Here is a 17,908-nt window from a genome sequence, read left to right as displayed (position 1 = left end):
TGGCAGGAGGGGGAGCCGCTGAGGAACAGCAGAGCACAGTGCAAGGGGTGGGGGTGTCCAGGGGTAGGAGGCTCTGAGCAGGGGGCCAGGAGCATGCCTGTGTGTGCAACATATGTGGGAGTGCTCGGGCTGTGGGCGAGTGTCCGAGCGTCTGCCTGGAATAACCCAGCTGCTCTTGGGGCAGCTGAAGGCCGGGCCGTGACTTCCCTAGTCTGGCTGGCGGCTGAGGGGTCCACCTGGGGCTCTCTGGGGGCACGGCCGGTCCCTCCTAGGGGGTCATTAGCTCTGCAGCCTGCGCCCCAGTGTATCTCCCTGGGCACCGCGTGGATGGAGAGCCCCAGCAGGCAGCACTGCGGGGGGCCAGGCAGGGATGGCAAGCGGATACCTCATTCCACTGCTAATTGTCAGTGCGGTGAATGGTGAGCAGCGAGAGGGGGAGGAGGGGCCCCCAGGACCAGGGAGGGGGCCGGAGATGGATCCGTTTGAGATGAAATGTCAGGCGAGCGGGTGGGACGTCAGCAGGAGCCAGCTGCAGGGCTGTGATAATCCAGCCCCAGGGGCTCAGGAAGAGCCGGGCTGTGGAGCCGTGTAGGTTGCCAGGGGCTGGGCGCTAGGGGGGCTCCCACTGTGCAGCCAGGTTGGGGGGGGGGGTGCCACAGAACACGCCACTGCTCCAGAACTGCTCCATCCTCTGTCTCGCAGGCTGAGCGGCTGCTGCCTCTTCCCCCACCCCACTACGAAACCTCCCGAATTTCACAGGTCCTGAATTCCAGCTTCCTCCAGCCACCCCATGTTAGTCGGCTGTAGCCATGTCAGACACACACATGCAGGGAGAGATGTGAGCATTGGTGGGAGAGGCGTGTGCGCACACCCCCAGGGAGAGGCATGCACACGCATGTGTGGGAGAGGCGTGTGCACACACCCCCATGGAGAGGTGTGCACACACGGTGGGAGAGATATGCACACACACCCAGGGAGAGACGTGTGCACACCCAGGGAGAGGTGTGCACACACAAAGCCCTTGACACAGAGCCTCACAAAGGCAGCCTCACACACACCTGCCCGGCGAAGGCAGGTGGCTTTCAGGAACAAACTGCCTGCATTGTGGAGGCCCCTCTCCAGCTGGCGCGCACACAGCTGCTACCTGCCGATTAAATGGCCCCTTCTTTTAAATCCATTTCTCCTGCTGATGAGAATTAACACAGGAACGGACCATTGGCTGCAGCAGGGAGTGGGGATGGCAATCGGTGGCGGCTGCAATCAGAGCCATTGTCTAGGTAACTTGTAGCCAGGCACCGTTCAGCCCCGGGCAGGCCCTGCGCCGAGACGAGACTGGACACTTTTCTCCGTCCAGCCCTGAGGAATCAGGAGGGGTTTGAAGTAAACCCCACTTAGACTAACCAGACCCTGGCCAAATGCTGAGCGTGCTGGGAGGAAGTGGGGGGCGGGGTCACCTGGAGACAGCTGTGCTCCCCCACCATGTGCTTCCAAAGGGACTTAGCCGTACCCCCGTCTGACTGCCTGACCCCTTGGGCCATGGAGTGCCACCTCATGCATTAGGCCAGCCCCCGTAGGAGCACTGGCTCCCTGATCCGCTCTGATCCTGTGTGGGTGCACAGGGGCAGGGGGTTCCTTGATCTCTTTTCCTCCCATTCTCCCACTCACAACAGACCTGAATTTTACCCTCCTCCAGCAGGGCTGCCATTGCTGAGAACAATACATTTGTGTAGGACCTACAGCAAAACAGCGTGTGGCACTCATGAGCTCCCTCTACTGGCAGTGCGCTGTGTAAAGGAAGCACACAAGCTGGTTCCAGAAAGGTGTTGAGGGCGGCTACTGGCGTCTGGCAACCAGAAACAGAGGGAATCGAAGGGAACACCAAGCTGCCAAGAGAGCAGAGTGACCAGTGGAGAGGGGACCCTGTAGCCATCTGTCTTGTGGCTTTATGCTGCCGCCCATCACCATGGTATCTGGGGTCCTTCCATGTACAATCAGTAACCCAGTGGACTTCCTGGAGTCTCTGGCACGTCTCTCTTGTCAGCTTGGGGTAGGGTGGTTGGGTTTTTTCAGTTGGCTGGTTGGTGTTTTGTTTTGGGGGGTAAGCGGGGTGCAGGACTCAAAGGGAGGGTCCTAATGGCAGTGTTATCCATGGTAGAAAGGCGTTTCCAAAGAGGAAGGTTTTGCAACATTTCCTGAAGTTGGCCAGCTTCTAGGTCCCCCTGACCTGGGCTGGAAGCTTGTCCCCCGGCCAGCTCCCCTGGTAGGGGCAGCTTTGTCCCCCGCTCTCGCGCACCATCCTGGGTTTGGGCTCTGCCCCCTCTCAAAGGAGCGCAGGGATCCCTGTGGCCACGTGCTCACCCAGGAGGAAGGGACGACCCTCCCTGGCCAGCTAGAGGTGAGAGACATTTTTGGAAGCTGATGCTGCCTGGTCACCCAAGCTTAGCAAGGAGGCCAGTGGGCCCCACGGCTTAGTGGCACCTGATGAATGGGGCCATGAGCCCCGATGGAAGGCAGAGACAAGCATTTCCCCTCTCCGACCAGCACTGCTCTGGGCTGGGCTGGGTTCTGCGGGCGCCAGCTGCTCTCCCTCCCTCCAGGAGCTGCTCTCCTGGCGGCCGCCTGGCCGTTTGGTAGTGCCGGGAGTTGTGTCGGTTGAGACTGAGATGGTTGCGTGCCATGGCAGCCAAGCCAGTGGTATCTCCCTCCGGGTAGCTCCTGAAGGGAAGTGAGGAGAGTCTGAATCCCCCCGGGACCCCGCCGGCGAGAGCCTTTGGCGCGAGGGGAGCCCTCACCCATCACCAGAGAGTGTGGGATCAGGACTTCCAGCTCTAGGTCTAGCCCTGGAAGGAGGCTCAACCTACTGCTCAGGGCTCCTGGATCCTGTTCCCTGCCCTACCACTGACTCACTGCATGGCCTTGAGAAAAAAATCCCTCCTCCCCCATGCCTTGGTTTCTTCATTTGTAAAACAGGAATGGTGATATCTGTCCATGTCTGGGGGGAGCGGATAGAGACGTGCCCGGGCCTGTCTGCCCATCACTGAGATCCCTGCCTGCATGGGAGGGTGAGGGGGAAACAGGGGGAGCACAGCGCATTTTGCAGCAGAAAGGCAGGTAGCCGGGAGCAGTGCCACCACCAGCAGCCCTGGCGGGTGGAGGGGACTGTGCTGCACGGGGCTGGCCGTGCACCATTGCACAGCCTGCAAGTTAGGGGATGCCCCCCCGCTAGACTCTCCCCGCTCTTTGGCCCACAGGAGAAGGGGAAGGCAGCGATTAGCATGGGTGCGGGAAGGGAGCACCAGACAGAAGAGGCCTGTAATTTCCCACCCAACAAGCAGCCGAGTGGGGAGAACAACAATAATTATCATAATCAGAAAGCCCGGCCGCGGGCGCAGCCCTAGGCAGCATGGCTGTGACACGGGGGCCCCTGCTGGGGAGATGGGCTGCCTGCCCCAGGGGGTGGGGATGGAGCTGCTGCCCTGGGGGAAGCCACAGGCCCCTCTGCACAGAGGAAGGTGCCAGAATCCCCTGGGGGCCGTTTGGAATCACTGGGCAGAGGGGAGGGCGGCTCCAGCCCTGAAACCAGTGAGTTGAGGTTCCACATGGTGCAACGGTGGCTGCTCCTGTTAGCCCCAGCCAGGCAAAGCTGCCAGCTTCCCCCCTGCCCAGCGGTGCTCCCTTCCCCACCTGAGCCCTGGCTGGCTCCACCGGCGCGGGCCGTGTCGCTCACGCTGGTGCGCAGAAGGGAACCTGGGCACAGAGTGAGGCATGGCCCAGTTTTTAGCACCTTTGTGGACACATGAAAGTGCTGTATAGCTCCCATACGCCAAGGGGGAGAGGGAAACCCCTGTCAGACTGCAGGGCACAGCCCGGGGGCGGGGAGGGGCACAACTTTAAACTCCGCGCTCCCTCCAAAACCCCCATGTGGCAGGTGTTGGGTGGGGGCATCTCTCCTCATTGCATTTCACGCTTTGCTTCCCTGGCTTTGAGCCGCCTGCGTCGGAGACACATGTTACAGCGCCCGAGCAGGAATAAAGCGATTGCATTGTCTCTTGGCAGTGCCAGGATGCCTCACCCTACGGAGCACCCATGACCCACTAATAATGGGGTTAGCCCAGGAGCAGCCCCCAGCTGGGCTTGAGTGCTGTACCGCTGCCTGGCAAGCACCAGGCACTGCATGGGGCAGAGTGGAGCCGCCTTCTGCCAGCGTGCTGCTTTTTAGCAATTAGCCGTTCTGCCCCTCAGGAGGCCTGGCAGCTGGAATTAATTCAGCACCTGAATTTACTTAATAGTATTTATTCTGTGTATTTCTAATGAAACTGCTGCCTGGGGCAGGCGCTGCTGGCCTCCGAGGGGCCGTTACCCCGGCACAGGGCACTGAACCCAGAAAAAGCGACAGGCAGCGTCTCTACTGGCGTGCAGCTCTCTGCTCTGCTGCAGCACAGGGCCCGACAAGCTAGGGGCACCGGAGCCCTCCCTGGCTTCATTCTATGCACCACAAGGATGAACGCGGCCCACTAGCTTTGAGTTTAGGGACCCACGGCAGAGCAGGCAGGCTGTCCGCAGGACAGGTCAGCAAGCGGCCAGGAAGCTCATCCTCAAAAGCTGTCCAGGCCTGATGCTCCAGCCTGGAGACCTTCAGACTTTGGGCCTTGCACTAGCCCAAGCCCTAAAGGGCTGGAGCTGGGTGTGAAGGACTCAGACACCAGAATGAAAAACACTTGGAACCAACTCAGGCCATTTGCTGAAGAGAGCCCCAGAGGTCAGGTCATGGCCCAGGCATGCCAAGCCCCCCCACGCGCATGTACTGGGGGGAGGGGAGTGTGCCAATGCACACAGCTGTCTGTGCACCAGGGCCAGCTCCAGCATTTTGCCGCCCCAAGCGGCAAAAAAAAAGAAGCCGCTATCGCGGCAGCTCCACCGCGCCGCTTTCTTCTTCAGCAGCAATTCAGCGGCGGGTCCTTCCCTCCCAGAGGGACTGAGGGACCTGCCACCAAATTGCCGCCAAAGAGCTGGACATGCCGCCCCTTCTCCTCGACTGCACCAGGCACCTGCTTGCTGCGCTGGTGCCTGGAGCCGGCCCTGCTGTGCTCACACACACACCTTGCACACGTGCATCGAGTTACTTAAGCCCCTGCAATCCCAAACCCTGAGATAAAGCATCGGCTTCTGGGCCTGCCGCTGAGCACCGGGCTGAAAAATGTTCCTGCAGCTCTCGCTCTATGGCAGAAGTTTCTAGTGTGCCCATCACCGTAGTATCTTCGTGCACCAACAAGCCCAGAGATGGGAAATTTTCTCCATTTAGAAGCATTTGGGCTGAAACAAAAACTCAAGGCAGTGACTCATCTGCCGGGCAAGAACAGGCCAACGGACGGTTTCCAAACAACTCCTGAAATGTCACTCGTCAGCCCCTGAGCTGAGGGTCGTGGCCCCATCAGAGAGGCAGCAAATTCCTGACTTGACGGTAGCCAGGGAATGTGGCCTCCTGGCTGGAAAAGCCACTGTCCTGTGACACTCCCTGGGGCTGGGATGGGACAACAGCTGGCACAAGTGCCCCAGCTCATCCCTTCTTCTGAGCGGTCCCAGACCTGGATCAGAGGGGATGCAATGAGCATCTGCAGAATCTGTCTCCCCGCTTCTCTCTTGCCCAGTGTCCTTGCCAGCAGCTGTCGCTCTCCTCATCACGGGGTCTGCGACAACACAGAAGAGAAGTAGGGATAGTAAACACCCTGCCTTTCAGTAACAACTTGACATCCTTCTGGGGCTCCGCTCTCGGTCCTGAGCCAGCAACAGACTCGTCCAACAAAGCTTTTATCAAATTAACAGTCTCCTCCTCATATTCTAAGCCTATCTCAATAAGTCTCCTCCAGGCAAAATTCTGGTCCAAACACGACCTACCAAATCAAAATCCAGCCTGTTCTTCCCTGGGTACTTAATCAAAAGCACTTTTCATCCTATTCAAACTGCTCATGCAAAACACTTGCAGGTAGACCGGAGTGTCCCGCCTCTGCAGTTATGGCAAATAACCTGATCCCTCTTGGTGGGGATTTTGCAGATAACTCCTCTTCTCTGCTCTTCAGGACAGATCTCCCTTTCCTAGACCATTCTGGACAACGTGCCACATCTTTCGCCAGCACTTCCTCAGCATTGCAGCACCTATCTTACCAGGGCCTGGTGCACTCCCAATCTGCAACTGGTTTCAATGTCTTAGTGCCTCTCAGGTCATTGCTTCTATCGAGATGGGTAAATCTGCGATTTGGTCACATCTCTCCCTGTGCGTTAGTGGTTCTGGCTGGCTGAGCACCGCTTAGAGACGTTCCCTCCAGCGGGCGCTCTGTCCATCCTCTGGGGTTAAAACTGTACCCGCTCAAGCCTTCACAATGGCACAAGTAGATCAGAGGCAAACTGGCCTTTGTCCAGTCAAGGGCTCCCTTTGCAGCTAGCTGGCAGGAACTACAGGTCCCAGCATGCCGTGCGCTGGCTATACTGCGCGATGGGACCTGAAAGTCCCCACCGGCAGTAGCTCTGTGCACAAGAGGCTGGTGGGTCGGGGCCCATTGGCCTGGGTGCTGGGCAGACAGCCCCTGCCCTGGAGAGCTCCATGGGCTGCACTTCAGCAGCAGGCAACGTAATACTCCCTGCCTCTTTCCTCTGAGCACCACCTGCCCCTCCAGCTCACCCCTGGCAAAGCAGATGGGCAGGAGGAGCCCATGGCTGGGGCAGAGGAGGGAGGGAGAGCAGAAAAAGCCGGAAACCCTCCCTGCATTGAGGGTGCCACTTCTGCCAAGCCCCCAAAGTGCCTGGGAATCTGCAAGGAGGTCCTTGTAAGTCAGCGCCCATGGGGACCAGCGATTAGCACCTGCTGCTGCGATTCCTGGTCCCCTCTGTGTCTGCAGAATGGATGCACCCTCCCGCTCCTCCAGCTCCGAGCGGCTCCCGTTCCCTTTGCGCACTCGATGTTCTGACCCCGGTTCAGCAGGACCGGAGCCTTCGTTCGGCTGACGCGTTCTGACAGCTCAGCTGGGCCGTGCAGGGAGCCCAGCTAGTTAGCCCCGGCTCAGTGACTCTCTGGGACGGCACCGCATGAAGTCCCTCCCCCGCATTAACAATCCTCTCTTTTCAAATAGCTCCAGAGGGTACAGCTCCAGCCCCCCCTGGGAAGCCAGGGCTTTCCCGAGTGCCCACTGGGGAGACGCTGCCTCTCGTGTGACTGAGCTGTGTGCATCAGGCACTGAGCAAAAGGCTGAGCAGACTGAACCGCCGGCTCTGATACAGAACCGAGTAGTGAGCAGGCCTGAGCGTACCATGGCTAACGGGACAGCTTGCCAGCCTCCGGCACCCACTGGGTACCGGGTAACCTTGACAGCCATTCCTCCCTGGTCCGGGGCAGCGCACCTCTGTTCCTCACGCTGGCTGCTGGCACGTGCATGCTGTCACACCTGGCCAGCAGGGCGAAGAAGTGAGCTGTGCGGAGTGTGTCTGGACAAGCGTGGCAGCATGTTTTGCAGTGAGGGAGGGGGGTTGGCTTGGCTTGCTGGGAGCAATGGGGCCACTGCACCAGAGCAGGTGCAGTTTTGATCCCTACAATGAACTGGGACCTGCTGCATGGACAGATGCAATGCTGCTGCACCAAGCCATACCCGAGGGCGGGGGTGGGGGGATCCACACATCTGTTTGCCACCTCCTAAGAAATGAAGGGCTGAGTATCAGGTGCCCACTGTTTCATTCAGACGCAAGCTGCCTCGGCCGGCACTCTGAGCTGCAAGGGCCAAGTGCAGCCTCGGAAAAGGGGCAGCAGCTCCCAGTGGTGTCTCTGGGCTAAATGTTATCAGTGATGTAACGGGGAGGAAACCAGGTGTACATGGCAGTATGGTGTAACTGGCCTCGAGCTGGGGGTGCTCTGGGGGTGTCAGCGTGTGACAGGCCACTGAAGGAAGCTCCCCTGGGATGGAATTTATCTCCTTACAGTGTGTCTGACAGGACCCTGGTCTGATCATAATTACTAATGGGGGGCTCTGCGGGGTCAGTGAGGGCAGTGGCTCAGAAAGAGGATGTTGGGTGTGGGCTGAGCAGTGCTGAGAGAGGAGCTCCAGCGAGAGCCAAGCAGGGAAAAAGTTTCGAGGTGAACTCTGCTCTGTCCTTCACATCTGTGTTATTAAAGCTGAACAAAGGCAGGGGTTCGGACTGTGCGTTGTGTGTAGTTTCTAGAGCAAGAGGGGCAGGTAACTTACACCCGGGGGGCCAAAGGGAAGTGTCCCAGAAGTAACACTTCACAAGAGGGTATCAAAGAGGGGACACCTCCTGCCCTTATTTTAATTCCTGCTAGCTCAGTCTTTGTGGCAAACTGGGAATGTTCTTATTGTTCCCTCTGAATACTGCGTTGGTGCCTCAGTGTCCCCTCTGCAGTTCTGAAGTATCTAGGTGGTGGAATCAGGGTGTGTGATTGCTGCAGAGCAAAGGGCCAGTGCACCTAAATGCCTGACACTCTGTCTCCTAGCAACTCACGGCCTGGGCCCCCCCTCTGCAAAGGTGCCAACTGAAGGTGTTGGAGACAAAGGGATCAGGTGACCTCCTGGCCCCGGGAAAGGAGCTGAGCAGAGAGGAGGGGCTGGAGGGGCTTGTTAGTCTGGAGCTGGCTGAGGATGAGGAGTGAAGTGCAGACGTGGGGGGGTCTGGCTCACTGCCCCCCAGAATGGACCCGGCCGAGGGGTCCGGTTCGTGGTACCTACAAGCTCTGTTTTAGACCCTGTTCCTGTAATCGAATAAACCTCTGTGTTACTGGCTGGCTGAGAGTCACGTCTGACTGCAAAGTGGGGGTGCAGGACCCTGTGGCTTCCCCAGGACCCCGCTGGGGCGACTCGCTGTGGGAAGTGCACGGAGGGGCAGAGGATGCTGAATGCTCCAAGGAGAGACCCAGGAGGTGAAGCCATGTGAGCTTCTTGCCCTGAACAAGTCTGCTCCAAGAGAGAGGAGGCTCCCCAAAGTCCTGACTGGCCTGGTGGGGAGCAGTTCCAGAGCATCGCCCGATGACTCCGTGACAGTCTTCAACACTCCTAGGGCCAAATTTGTCTGTGGTGTAAGAAACCACAACTCCCAGTGATGTCACCCAATGACACCCTCCTTTACTGTCCCATGTACTCTCAAGGCACCACCATCTCTCTGCCACAGAGAAATCCCTGGAAATCTCTCTCTGTCACACACACTCCAACATGAGTATAGTGACACCTACACAGCACACAGATTGATAGGCACACCTAGCACTCAGTCCCCGTTAACATTCATCCACCCCTAACACAGACGCATTGCCACGCTGTCTGCAAAGGGTCCATATATTATGGCAAAGCAATCAGCTCCACAGTGAAAGCTGCAGCCCCATTTCCCAGGCAAGCCCTTTGCTAAACCTCCCTTCCCCGGAAAGGTTCCTGCCACGTTCTATTCACCCACTTGCTGAGTCAAGACATTTTTTTGTGGGGGAGTGAAATATCTATTTTACCCCATTATCCTCAGTCATGACAAAAGGCGGGTGAGTAGATGTGGTGCTTGGGCTGGTAAATTTTCATGACAGTTTTGCAAGGCTGGGTTACTGGTGTTTGGAAAAAGCTTGTGAAGTTATGATAGTAGCGGGGAATATATGTATATATACACATACACACACACACACACGAATGTGCCTTCGCACACACATACAGACGCCTGCCAAGATGCGCAAATGCACACCCAGAGACATGCATTATAAACACGCGCATATGTACACACACAGAGACATGCCCATACCCGCAAGTACACACGTGCACAGAGGGATGCACCCTCAAGTACAGGCATCTCTGCACAAATGCAGAGCCGCACACACGCATGGTGATGCAAATGCAAACAGATACAGCCCCTGCCAGGCCTTCCGCCACCAGTCACCTGGTTTGTGGGTGGGCAAAGGTTGCCCCCTAACCTTGGCTGCAGTCACAAAGTCTTTGCTCTCTGTCAGTGACAGGGCAATGAATTGGCCTCTGGTGACACAGCAGGCCCCGAGGGTGCGGGGGAAGCTAATCCCCGCTTGGCAACACATTTGCTGCCTTTGACATTTTAATTCTTTCCAGGTTAGGATGTTGTGTTTTAAGTCCGGGACACAAACCCCTGTGGTTACTTCACTGCTTAGCCTCATCTCAACAGCAGAGCCAGGCTCACTGCAGGCCTGAAGGCTGGGCCTCCCAGCCAGCCCTAGTTCCACTGGTAAAGCATGATGCTGGGGAGATTGGCTATAATCATTTGTAAGTACAGAGCACTGATCCTCCACTGTCCTGACTCCCCCGGCTCTGGTCTGAGGCTGGTTTGCAGTGTGAACTCCCCGGCTGTGCAAACGGGGAAAGGCAAAGTGCAAGGGGGGGTGGAAACCGGGGAGGGGGGTTAATTCCCGGGCTCTGCTTCGCTTTGGAGGGAAGAGAGGGAGTCGGAGCCACGCGCACAGGATGATTATCCAGCGGGTCCGTGTTTCTCTCCAGCGTGTTTACACGGGGGTGCGCTGGGATCGGAAATAAAACGCGGAGACCGGCTGGTCCCCACCCCGCTGTCACCTCCGGTGACTCCCCTGGAGTCACTCCCGATTCCCCCCGTGTGAACTCGAGCAGCCAGAGCCCTCCCCTCCCGCCTGCAACCCCTGCAGCCGCCCCGGCCGGAGGCCGCGCGTGATCCAGCCCCGGCGCTGCCGCTGCCCTGGGGCCGGTGACCACGGGCAGGTGGAGGCGGCGGAACAGCCCGGCGGGCGGGGCGCTGGGGCGCAGCCCCGTAGGCTCCATCTCCCGCCGCGCTGGGGCCGGCCCCGGGCTGGGCAGAGGCGCTCCGGGCTGGCGGGGTAGCCGGGAGCTGCCCACTCGCTCGGGAAGGGGAGAGGCAGGCGCGTCAGGGGCTGGGGGGAGGCACCGGCAGGCTGCGGAGCGGAGGGAGGCGGGCTCTGCGCGCAGGGCTGGGGAGCGCTCACTCCCCGCCGGCCACGGGCTGCTGGAGCGTCCCGGGTGAGTGGGTCCCGCGGGCAGCCCCGGGGCGGGAGGGGACGGGGCTTGGCACACCCGCCCCGGGCCATGGGGACGGGCCCCTGGGGTGAGGAGCCCCCCGCCCCCGCCCGCCGCTTGCTGCTGGCAGGGGAAGGAACTTTTGCGCGGAGGAAGCGCGGCTCTCGGCGCGAGGGGAGCAAACCTGGGCGCCCCGATCCTCCCGCCCCAGCGCAAAGCCAGAGGCTGCCCCGGGGCGCCGTCCGTCCGCGCTCGGGCTCAGGCAGGAGCCGAGCGGCCGGTGCGGGGCTCCTCGGCGCGGCGGTGGAGGGGAGGGATCCGGGGTCCCCGTATGCCCCGCTGGGCTGTGCACGGCGCTGAGCGCTGCCTCCGAGCGCATGGATGCGCCGGCAGCGCCCCGGGCTACTGGCAAAGCGAGCCCCGGATCCCACTGATCCCCCCGAGCCGCTCGCTCGCCCGCCCGGGTCAGCTCGGGGCCACGCTGCGCCGGCGCAAGTCCCGCTGTGTGTCCCAGCAGCGCTGTCCCCGCGCCGGCCCCTGCCCGCTGCAGCAGGGAAGCGACGCCGGCCCCTCACCGTCTCCTCGCGGCTGCGGCCAGCGGCCGGGACACACGCGAGGCGGGGGCCGAGCCGGGGAATGCGCCTCCTGCGGATGCGGGGCTGGCACAGGGCACGCGGGGCTCAGCCAGAACTAGGGAGCCGCAGAGCCCCCCGGGGAGTTCCCGTCCTGGGCTGGCGACCTGCTCCCTCTCCAGTGCCGGCCCCCTTGCCCGTGTGGGAGGGAGACAGATCCGGGCACGTTCCCCAGGGGCGCCCCCCTCGGGGGGCAGCGAGGCAGACCTGTCCTGGGCTGGGCTGCGGCCGTCACACGCCGGGGCTCGGCCCGTCTCCCCGGCGCCGCGAGGGGGCTGGCGGCTCCGGCCGGGCTGCAGACCCGTGGCTCGCTGCGCTCAGCCAGTATTTGCCTTGGGCGGCTCTTCTCGCTTGCAGGCGGCTGAATCACAAGAAACCGCTTGGGGGGCTGCCTCAGCCTGCCGGACCCTCTGTCCCCGGGCGGCTACGGGCTCCCCGCGCCGCCGGCGCTTGGCTTCCCCTGGCCATGGCTGGGCCCTGCTCGGATCCCCTGTCAGCACTGTGGGGGGAAAGGCACCCACGCCCCCCCCCCGCACCCCACATCTTCCCACACCCAGATCTTGCAGGGAGCGCATCAAGCTGGTATCCCCACAGCTAGAGCCCCCACATCAGATACACATTCACATTCCCTGCTAGGGACACCCCTCTGCCGGGTGTCTTCACAGACACACCCGGAAACAGCAAACACCCACAGGACACCTCGCCCACATTGTACACCCCGGGCACTTGGCCCGTCCACCAAAACGGCACGTCCACCCCGTGGCACATTGTACACATGGGGCACCTCGCCCATCCGCCGACACAGCACGTACACCCCGCAGCACATTGTACACCCCAGGCACCTCGCCCATCCGCCGACACAGCACGTACACCCCGCAGCACATTGTACACCCCAGGCACCTCGCCCATCCGCTGACATGGCATGTCCACCCCGCAGCACATTGTACACCCCAGGCACCCCGCCCGTCCACCGACACGGCACATCCACCCCGTGGCACATTGTACACCCCAGGTGCCTCGCCCATCCGCCGACACGGCACGTCCACCCTGCAGCACATTGTACACCCCAGGCACCTCGCCCATCCGCCAACACGGCACGTACACCCCGCGGTACATTGTACACCCCGGGCACCTCGCCCATCCGCCAATACGGCACGTACACCCTGCGGCACATTGTACACCCCGGACCCCTCGCCCATCCGCCGACACAGCACGTACACCCCGCGGCACATTGTACACCCCGGGCACTTCGCCCATCCGCCAACACGGCACGTCCGCCCCGCAGCACATTGTACACCCCGGGCGCCTCGCCCATCCGTTGACACGGCACGTGCACCCTGCAGCACATTGTACACCCTGGGCGCCTCGCCCATCCACCGACACAGCACGTCCGCCCCGCAGCACATTGTACACCCCGGGCGCTTCGCCCATCCGTTGACACGGCACGTGCACCCCGCAGCACATTGTACACCCCGGGCGCCTTGCCCATCCATTGACACGGCACGTGCACCCCGCAGCACATTGTACACCCCGGGCGCTTCGCCCATCCGTTGACACGGCACGTGCACCCCGCAGCACATTGTACACCCTGGGCGCCTCGCCCATCCGCCGACACGGCACGTGCACCCCGCAGCACATTGTACACAGCAGGTACCTCACCCCTCCCTGTGTACAGACCCACAGACCCCCTGCAATCACAGCCACACCCCGCGCCCTTGGACACCCCCTATCTCACACCCCATGCAGACATCTGCACACATGAACACTGCACGCACACGGGTGTGTACACACTGACCCACCACTGCACACACTCTGCAAGCCCCACACATGCCGTCCTTGACACACAGACACCAGGCAGAATCGGAACGAGACTTTTTCCTGGGGCAGTGCTGGGAAGGGGCCCTCAAGAGGCTGGACTCTCCAGATCTGTCCATCCGTGTGCGCTCACAGCTCCACACCCTCAGCATCTGATAACAAGGGAGACAATCTGCCCTGTCACTGGGGACCCGGGGGGAGGGCTCTAGGAGACCAGCATGAGCCTGTTACACTGGGGGGTGTCTGTGTCTCAGGGCTCAGCACCCACCCCTGCCCTCTAGGCCCCAGTCTCTCCTCCCCCACTGCCCCACGGGAAGTCCCTGTGGCCCACTCCAGCCAGGCACTGGCCATGGGGAGAGCATGGCCATGCCCATCCCCACCATCTCGGGCCTGGTGCAGTGATGCAGTGGCTGGCTAGGCTGAGCAGTCTTCTTTTTTGCTGCAGGAGCAATGGGGGGACAGGGGCTCCCCAAGGGGCCCAGGGCTGGAGGGGGTAGGCCGGAGGTTGTGGGTCCTCCCTGCAATCCAGCTCCTGCCCTGCACCCTGTTCCCCCTTGTGATCCACTGAGTCTCCAGGGCCAGGATCCCTCCAAGCCCCAAGGTGCTGCAGCATCTGGGCCAGGCGCAAGGTGACTCTCTGAGCCCAGGGAATGGGCAGAGCCTCAGGGCTAGGGGAGAGTTGAGCACACAGACCAGGCTGAGTGCATGGGTGTGCTTGCTGGGACTCATCTGGGCTGGCTCTGATCCCGGCCTAGGGGGTGCGTGCACCAGACTGGAAATCAGTGTAACTTTGTAACCGTGAGGGTGATTAACCAGTGGAAGAACTTCCCCAGGGTCTTGGTGGATTCTCCATCACGTAATGTCGTTAAATCTGGACAGGAGGTTTTTCTAGGAACTAGCCTGGGGCAGGTCTCTGGCCTGTGTTGTGCAGGAGGTCAGACTAGACAATCACAATGATCCCTTCTGGCCTTGCAATCGGTGTGGAGCTGCAGCTTGTGTGCAAGAATCTCGTGTTTGTCTAAACCCTCTTGCCTGCCTGGCTCCCCGGCACAGTGATGAGGGGGGGCAGGGGCAGGGCTGACTGAGCTCACAGCACTGTGTAAATACTGCCACTGTCCTCATCCTCCCCAGCACCGGCGCGGTAACCAACAGCACTGGGTTAGGCCACAGAACCATTTCCTGGGGGACGTGGCAGACGTCCGATTGCCTGGGGGTTCTCCACCTAGATTGGACCCTATTCCAGGAAATGGCCAACTGAGATCAATCCTGCATTGGCAGGGAGACCAGCTGGGTGATGTCATAGGTCTTTCCCCTGTCTAGCCCCTGCAATTCTGTTATTTATGATTGTTGCTAAGATTTCTCTTCCTTGTGCGTCTATGGCAATTTGCCAACAGCCTCACTTGTCCAAACCTCGTTCATTCAGAACCTCCTGCTTCCCCTAGGGAGCTGGCGTCCCCCCAGTGTGTGGGCTTTCCGGAGAACAGCCCTCCCAGGCACCACGTCCCCCCCCCCCAAATTATGCCACTTAATTTTCTGCTCCCCAATTCCACACCCAGAAGGCTGGGATCGCCGGGGGGGTGGGCCGAGATATGAGAGGGGAGAGCTACTCTCCCAAGTGGTGTTTTAGTAACTGCAGCTTTCGCTAAAGGAATCCAGCCTCCTTATGATGATGCTGGATCACAGCATTAAATCAAAGATGAGGGGCAGATGCAAATTGACTACAAATGCTCCATGAACAGCGGGGCCTGGCCCGGTGGGGAGGAGAAGGCTGGTGCTGCGTACTGAGCAGAGAGCCTGCTTGCATCCTGGTAATGAGCCATTAGCTGCCACGACCTCGACCCGAGCAGCGTTCTCTGCCTTGCAAAAATGAACTTCATTATCAAGAAACTACAGTGGCTAATTCATATGAGGCAGCACTAAAATCAATTGAGTGGGGAGGCTGCCTGCTTCCCCGGGAGCAGCAGGAGAACCCTCATCCCCCCAACATGGGGCTTGCTGTGGTTTGCAGGGGCCGTCCTGTGTTTGCGTTTGAAGCAGTGAGGGTGAAGGGGTCTCCCCCTCTGCCCTCCGGCAGCGACAGGCAGGGACCCAGAAAGGTTTGGGACTGGCGCTAGTGAATGATGATACAGGTGAGGGGATCTGCCCAGCAGGTGCCTGGCTTGGGAGGCGAGCACCAATATAAATGCAGGCTGGTCCCCACTAGCAAGGTGAGCCGTTGGTAATTGAACGGGTTTAAGCCGACCGTCTGAATCTTTTTCATTCGCACGGCCCTCTGTGACCAATCACCACCTGCTCCGCTCGGCTCCCTGGAGCAGGGCTGGGCTGAGATCCTGCCGTAGGAGAGGGAAGACGGATGGAATTGTTTCTGTTTCAATCTGCTGCGAGGCCAGCAGGACTGAGCAGGGAATTGGTGTGTGTAGACCCCACGTGTTCCCCAGAGGTTCTAGGGGCCAGGCCCCAGCGCCCAGGCCAGCCATGCTAAGAGTGCGAATGTGTGACTGCAAACTTAACACCCACTCCCATGGCTGCTGGAAGCACCGCTCGAGACAAACCTCCGTGGATGCTCCCCAAAGCTGCAGGCTTCATTCCAGCCTCAGATGTTCCCGTGTAGAATAGATACTGGGTGGAATTGCAGTAAAGCCCCACCCCAGAGCAGCAGGGCTAATGGGGCCGTGCAGCCCTCTAGTGTTTACCTCGGTGTCAGACCTCCAGTTCAAGGAGCCAGTGTAGGTCCAGGGTTTGAGAACCGACGGGATCCCCTCTGTTCTCCACATATGCTGGCCAGGACGGTCTATACCAGGAGCCCTCTGCCAGGTTAGCTAGTCGGGTATATTGTACCAGCAAAGCACTCCAGCCTGGAGGCAGCTGATACCGTGGTTTGTGCTGGCAGAGCTTATATCAGCCCCTCAAGCAAAATACGCTGTGGTGGCAAAAATGCAGTTTTGTAGCTAGAGCTGTGTCTACACAAAGAGCTTTTGCCAGCTCAGCTGCATCCATCAGGGATCCCAGCTCATCACGCACCCCTGGCCAACACCGCTGAGCTGGCCAAAGCTACCGTGTAGACTTGCCCTTCGTATCCAGGGGCTCACAGGGTGCACCAGGAAATGGAAAATGCCAAGCTGGCTTCCACATTACAATGGAAACAACCTTCTGAGAACCCAGCAGAGTGCAGTCTCCTCTCCCAGCTGTCTGCTGACTGCAGAGCGGGAGGGATGAGCAGTGCTTCGAGTCACACACTGAGGCAAATAAGGAGCTGGGCATAAGCAGGGGCACTTCACTTGCCACTGACTCTGATAGGAGTGGGCTCCTGAATTCGGCCCACTGTCTGGCCAGGGCATGCCATGCTCCACCCCCTTTCAGCCACCTAGCAGGGTTCCCTGGCAGCTGCTCAGCCCTGGGGACAGTGCGTGTGCAGTCCTGTTGGCATGTAGAAGCTGCGAGGGGATGGAACATGCTCAGTGCAGACGGACTCTGCAGAGAAGTTAGCTGCTGAACTCCAACAGGGTTTTACCCAGCTCGTGTGAACAGCGATTTCCAGCAGTTAAGAACTTGGCCAACTTTGGGCAGATTTTCCTGGGGAAGACAAAAGGCACGTTCCTGACAACAGGGTGTCAAGCATCAGAGGGGGAGCCGTGTTAGTCTGGATCTGTAAAAGCAGCGAAGAGGCCTGTGGTACTTTATAGACTAACAGATGTATGGAGCAGGAGCTTTCATAGGTGGATACCCACTTCGTCAGACGCATGTGGTGGGAATTTCCAGAGGCAGGTATAAATATGCAGGCAAGAATCAGTCTAGAATCTGTAGAATCTGCTACCCCTGATCTCCTTATGAGAAGTGGCTGAACCATTTTTGCTGAAACATTCAGAAAAGCAGATCCCCAGCAAGGAAATATTCAGCCCAAATGGTTAAAGTTTGTCAAATTTATAAGCAGCTGAAAACAGGGTCTTATGATGGAACATATCAGGCAACCTTAAGTCTAGGCATTGCTATGGGAACTGCCCATCATCACTGAATGGAATGGGCTGGAGCTCCTCCAGGGTCTCCTGCGTGGTTCTGGAGATTCCGCAAAGAGGAGTTAGGAACACGGAGTCCTTTTGAAAGAGAAAGGAAGGCGCTGATCTGAATGTTAGATCTGTCATGCATGAATCATTGGCATCACTGCCATGCTGCCTGCGCTCACGTCCAATGGTTCTGGGCACATTCAGCTGTCCCGTGAGATATCAGATCACTGCTTGTTTCCAGTCACTTAACCCCACATCCTAGAGCAAGGCGCTCCGGGAGGGCGTCTCTCCAGAAGGGCGGAGTGCAGGGAGGAAGGAGCTCTAGTCAAGCTCATGCATTTCACTGTTGTAAAGCCACATCTGGAAATGCAGCCACTCCAGGAGGCTGCGGCCTGGTGTGCAGGAGCAGAGCCTCAAGAATTGCAGAATTGATCTGTTGGGTTCCATCAGCTCCATCTCCCAG

The 17,908-nt window shown here is 59.6% G+C and overlaps 2 protein-coding genes across 4 annotated transcripts in view; one reads left to right on the top strand and one right to left on the bottom strand.

Moving 5' to 3' along the window:
- Nucleotides 1-17,908, bottom strand: part of NOP16 (NOP16 nucleolar protein) — a 141,578-nt gene that overhangs the window by 39,244 nt on the left and 84,426 nt on the right. The window lies entirely within an intron of this gene.
- Nucleotides 1-17,908, top strand: part of CPLX2 (complexin 2) — a 73,521-nt gene that overhangs the window by 43,071 nt on the left and 12,542 nt on the right. The window contains exon 1 of one of the 3 annotated variants that reach the window (XM_050961815.1): nt 10,909-11,000. The exons of the other annotated variants lie outside the window; for them this stretch is intronic. The gene's annotated coding sequence lies outside the window, so the exon portion shown is untranslated. Of the gene's footprint in view, nt 1-10,908; nt 11,001-17,908 lie in introns of those variants that run through there. 3 annotated transcript variants of the gene reach the window in all.

The sequence above is a fragment of the Gopherus flavomarginatus genome, chromosome 7, assembly GCF_025201925.1.
Source record: "Gopherus flavomarginatus isolate rGopFla2 chromosome 7, rGopFla2.mat.asm, whole genome shotgun sequence".
Classification (NCBI taxonomy): Eukaryota; Metazoa; Chordata; order Testudines; family Testudinidae; genus Gopherus; species Gopherus flavomarginatus.
This window is presented reverse-complemented; position numbering and strand designations above follow the sequence as displayed.